The sequence below is a fragment of the Oculina patagonica genome, chromosome 8, assembly GCF_052425735.1.
Source record: "Oculina patagonica isolate OP01 chromosome 8, crgOcupat, whole genome shotgun sequence".
Classification (NCBI taxonomy): domain Eukaryota; kingdom Metazoa; phylum Cnidaria; class Anthozoa; order Scleractinia; family Oculinidae; genus Oculina; species Oculina patagonica.
In genome coordinates, this window is record NC_135765.1 from 27,716,436 (window position 1) to 27,722,589 (window position 6,154).

Below are 6,154 nucleotides of genomic sequence, written 5' to 3' on the forward strand. Positions count from 1 at the left end.
AGGCTACGGCCGAGCTAGATCCTGTCCCGAGAAAAATATGAACACATGAACAATTCCAACGTGGAATACCAGAGGCAGGCAGCTTTTATCTCCTGTTAAAAAAAGTGCTGACTTTTCTATGGTCGAGGTGAACATACACGTTCTAAATTGGTCACAGTAAATACGCCATATTGTATAAAACACAACTAAAACCGCGCGAAAGTGCTAAAAAGGGCCTGGAAACGGAAGATTCGTTCAAATGGTAAGGAAATTTCCGATGTTCCGTTCCGAACGGAAAAAGTGGAGTACCTGTAGAGGTAGTCCACAATTTCCGAATGGAATTTCCGGAAAATTACCTTACCATTTGACTTCAAACCGAAATTTCCGGATTTTTTGGCTAAACGGTAAGCACCCTGGGCAACGAGCGCCTCCCTCGAGTTTCGCGAGTGTCACGTCTTCTGCGTGATTCTCGCGCGGTTTTTACGTCTCGCCGGGTGAACAGTTTTGAAAGCAGAGAAATGGGTCACGGTGTCTTTCATATACTCCCTTCTCGTTCTTATCGACTATCGCTGTCTAATTCTTTTCCGAAGCTCGAGCCATTTTCGTTTCTTTGCTCAATAATAATAACATGTATAAAAAGTTCATTTTGAAAAAATTTCTGGGATTTCCGGTAATGTATCCATGTTAGACCCACCAAGCGTCCCGAACATCTAATTTACATATCGTTACTTAGTCAATACTCTGCGCTCTGATAACGTGAGTTAGATGAGCAACTCAGCACCCTAGAAAGACAGAATAATCTAGCACGAGGTCAATATGCTGCCTTCGGATAACAACAGTTCCATAAACACTCATCACAAGAGTAGGACATAATAATCAACACGAGGTCAATATGCTGTCCTTCGTGCCAGATTATTCTGTCTTACCTGTGTGGTGAGTTCCTTTTGGAACTCGTGTTATCTGAGGTCAGCATATTAATCTCGTGCTAAATTATTCTGTCTTTCTTGGGTGTTGAGTTCCTCATCGAACTCACGTTATCAGAGCGCAGCGTATTGACCTCGTGCTGGATTATGCAGTCTAACTTGGGCGGTGAGTTCCTTATGGAACTCATGTTATCTGGGGACAGCATATTGACCTCGTGTTAATTATTATGTCCCACTCTTGTGATGAGTACCTTATGCATATGGAGCTCGTGTTATCTGAGGGCAGCATATTGACCTCGTGTTAAATTATTCTGTCTTACTTGAGTGCTGAGTTCCTCATCGAACTCACGTTATCAGAGCGCAGCGTATTGACCTCGTGCTGGATTATTCTGTCTAACTTCTGTGTTGAGTTCCTTATGGAGCTCATGTTATTTGAGGTCAGCAAATTAACCTCGTGTTAAATAATTGAGATCCACGAGATCCATAAAGAAATCACCACCATCACCACCTAAGTAAGACAGAATAATCTATCATGAGGTCAATATGCTGCGATCAGAGAACATAAGTTCCATAAGGAACATACCACCCATGTAAGACAGAATAATCTAGCACGAGGTCAATATGCTGCCTTCGGATAACAACAGTTCCTCGAGGAACTCATCACAAGAGTAGGACATAATAAGTAACACGAGGTCAATATGCTGTCCTCAGATAAGATGAGTTCCATAAGGAACTCACCAACCAAGTAAGACGGAATAATAAAGAACTTGGTCAATGTGCTGACCTCATATAATAAGAGTTCCATGAGGAACTCACCACCCATGTAAGACTTAATAATCTAGCACGAGGTGAATATGCTACTCTCAGATAACTTGAGTTCCATAAGGAACTCACCACCCATGTAAGACAGAATAATCCAACACGAGGTCAATATGCCCCCCTCAGACAACGTGAATTCTGTAAGAAGCTCACCGCCCAAGTAAGTAAAACAGAAAAATTTAGCGCGAGGTCAATATGATGACCTGAGATAACATGACGTCCGTTAGAAACTCACCACACAAGAATAATCTAGCGCGAGGTCAATATTCTGCCCTCATATAACTTGAGTTCCATAAGGAACTCACCTAATAATCTAGCACGTGGTCAAAATGCTGCCCTCAGATAGCGGGAGTTCCGTAAGGAACTCACCATCCAAGTAAGAAAGACTTAATAATCTAGCACGAGTCAGTATGCTGCTCTCAGATAACATGAAATCCAAAAGAAAACTCACCACACAAGTAAGATATGTGATGGTCCGACTGAACGGCTGTCTGCATTTGTAAACAAACTCAAACAGAGAAACTACCGAAGAAAACCGAACAAAAAAAGAAAATACAAAACAAGCAATGAACAACTACGTCTAACGAAATACTGGAAAAACAGGGTTCAGTAAACCAAAAAAATTACCACAATCACTGAACGATGGTCGATGATACACTGACGCGAACGAATAAAGAAATGCCATCACGTGGATTCGGCCTAATGCTCACTTCTGATCCATAGCAATCGAATAAGAAAGTGGAACTTTGTCACTAAAAATGGCGATTTTAGGTCTTTGTGTTTAAAAGCCACTATGTAGATCAAGCCCTATTTTCACTCCAGGTCCAGCAAAAATGGCCGGTTTGAAACTTAAAATGTACCTTTTAGGCCTTATTAGGAAAACGCCATCACGTGGATTCGGCCTAAAGTTCCCTCCTGATCCATAGTAATATTAAAAGAAAGTGCAACTTTGTCATGCACCGACTCAAAATGGCGATTTTTGGTCTTTGTAATAAAAAGCCACTATGTAGAACAAGCCCTATTTTTACTCCAGATACCTTAATAAACGCCCGGTTTGAAACTTAAAATATACATTTGAGGCCTTTTCAAGAAAATGCCATCACGTGGTTTCGGCCTAATGTTCTCTCCTGATCCATAAGAGTCGAATAAGAAAGTGGGACTTTGTCACTCAAAATGATGATTTTTGGTCCTTGTGATAAATGGCCACTTATAGATCAAGCCCGATTTTCACTCCCAGATCTGAACCTACAATATGCAATGCGCACTTTAGGCCTTTCTGGAAAAATGCCACCACGTGGATTAGGCCTAATGTTCCCTCCTAATCCATAGGAATCGAATAAGAAAGTGGAACTTTGTCACTCAAAATGACGACTTTGGTTCTTCTGATAAATAGCCACTATGTAAAACTCCCATTTTTACTCGAGATCCAGCAAAAAGGGCCGCTATGAAACATAAAATGTACATTTTAGGGCTTTTTGGTAAAATGCCAACACGTGGATTCGGCCTAATTTTCCCTCCTGAAACATCAAAGTAATCGAATCAGAAAGTGGAACTTTGTCTCTCAAAATGGCGATATTTGGTCCTTGTGGTGAAAAGCCAGTATGTACATCAAGCCCGATTTTCACTCCAGATTCAGCAAAAACGGCCAGTTTGAAATTCAAAATGTACATTTTAAGCCTTTGGGGGAAAATGCCACCACGTGGATTTGGCATGGCGTAATGTTCCCTCCAGGTCAACATGAATCAAATAAGAAAGTGGAACTTTGTCACTCAAATTAAAATGGCGATATTTGGTCCTTGTGATGAAAAGCCACCATGTAGATCAAGGCTAATTTTCACTCCAGATCCAGCAAAAACGGCCGGTTTGAAAATTAACCACGTGGATTGGGCGTTATGTTCCCTTCTGAATAACAGGAATCAAATAAAAAACTGCGAGTTTGTCACTAAAAATTACGATTTTTGGTTCCCGTGATGAATAGCCACTATGTACATCAAGCCCTATTTTCACTTCAGATCCAGCAAAAACGGCCGGTTTGAAACTTAAAATGTACATTTTAGTCCTTTTTGAGAAAATGCCATCACGAGGATTCGACCTAATGTTCTTTCCTGATCCACAGGAATCGAATAAGAAAGTGGAACTTTGTCTCTCAAAATGGCGATTTTTGGTCTTTGTGATGAAAAGCCATTATGTAGATCAATCCCTATTTCACAACAGATCCAGCAAAAACGTCCGGTTTTAAACTTAAAATGTACATTTTAGTCCTTTTTGGGAAAATGCCGTCACATGGATTCGGCTTAATGTTCCCTCCTGGCCTATTGTTCTCTCCAGGTCAACAGGAATCAAATAAAAAAGTGGAACTTTGTCACTCAAAATGGCGATTGTTTGGTCCTTGTGATGACTGAGAACTCCATGATTTTGTTTTAAAAGTTATAAAATTGTCAGTTGTTGCCATGCTGTATTCTTTGTTGTTTGCCCGCGTCCCAGTCCGTTTTGTAGCGCTTTCGGCGAACTACAAGCAGTGATAAAATCTTGGCGCACTTTCTGCTGGACTTGTTCAGTTTTTAGTAAGTAGCTTTACAATGTTGCGTAGCATGCAGAAAAACAATTACTCCGATTGCTGCCTTTTTTGCTGACAAATTGCGACGCGCTGCACAAGGAGTTCGAGCACATTGCGCTATTTAACATAGACTGTTCACAGCCTTCTATTTTTTCGTGTTTTTCTTCGATCGATCGTTGAACGCGTGGGAAGAGAGGCGAGTAAACTGGACGCCAGCGCAAAACGCTCGCTCCCCACGCCACCCCCTGTGCTTCGCGCTAGCTTGACTAGCCGACTCTCTCGCGTTTTTTTTTTGCGTTGAAAAATAGAGAGGCTGTAAAGAGTCTAATCCAACATTACAAGGGGGAATGTAACCTGTGACCATGCCTTCGTCCCTACATATTGCTAAAAAAGAATAACTGATCGCAGGTTAGGGGAATGGGGGTTGGTGTGCCAACGAATTTTGACAGTGATTGTAGCTAACGATAGATGAGCCGATACAAGTTTTTCAAAACGATACGATATTTGCCTTTTTCTTGATATCGATATTATAACGTCATTTCCGTCCTGACGTCATTGGTACATCACGTGATTTGTCTGACAATACAAAGGACAGTCCTGGCATTATAAATTATAGTCATGAATAATGATTTTCGGTCTTTTTCGTTTCACTGTTGCATCAGGAATGTGTAAAAATTCAAATCTTGACAAGAAAATCAATATTTGTTTGAGCAAATTTGCATTTTTAAACCTCAGCTGCTGACAGCTAGTGCTAGCTCGCCGAAAATGCTTCGTGTCGTGTGCTTGGGCCACCTGTGGTGTAAACTACAGACCTCGTGGAAATAGGAAAGCAAAAAACGCCGCAGACAAGAAGTCACAGTGAAAATTGAAAAGATAAGGCAATATTACGAGTAAATATTTCGTGCAGTTAAATAACCATAGTTCAGAAACATCTAAAATCTTTTACTGTTAGTAAATGACGAAACCACACCATACGTAGGTTAGAAGGCGTGTTATATGACCAACTTTATTAAACGCCGGTATAAAATCGATAAATACAATTTAATCTATTGCTATTATGTTTAACAAATGGTAAACGTCACAGCGTGCACTATTGAGTTACAGATGCACGCGGGAGGTTGCTAAGCACGAAAGATGCGTAAGAGTCGCCCGAGGCGATAGCCGAGGGCGACTCTAGCTTCTTGAGTGCTTAGCAAACCTCCCAAGTGTATCTGTAACTCAATAGTGCACGCTGTGACGTTTACCATTTGTTTTATAGCACAACTTTTAGGCGATTTATTAAAGTTTCTTTGAGGTAAAGTGCGCGCGCTTATTTGAACAATTGCGTGTAGTGCTCGCGTAAACGCTGACGAAATCCTAAAAGAAAAATACAAACAAAACCAAGTTTTGAATTATTTCAAACTTGCATTATACCTCAAAGTCTTTCAGCATTGTGGAGAAATGGTTTTCTTATGTTTAGCTTTTCAAATTTTACAGGAAAATCGAGAAAACAAGTAAAAACTCGTGAAGTAGTGGCAATTTCTTGTGCCATGTCGCATCAGATCAGTGCGCGCGCTCAGGTTGAAGGCATACGTCAGCGTGCACCCATGGGCAAATAGTTGACGCTAAATTAACCAATCAGAACGCGCGCTTTACTTTAGTTGTGCTATAATTTCATATAAAGCATACAGCTTTTCTTTTTTAAGCGCAGAGTTCGACTACCTGTGCTTGCTGTATTAATTATTACAAATCATCAGCTAGGGCCTACTCTGGACACCCCTACCCTCCAAAGCTCAAAAACTATCCAGACCTGTTGACTGTCCAATTCAGTTAAACCTGTTTCATTCACCTTCGACAGCGCTCACTTTCTTAATGAAATTCCTAGTTATTATTATTA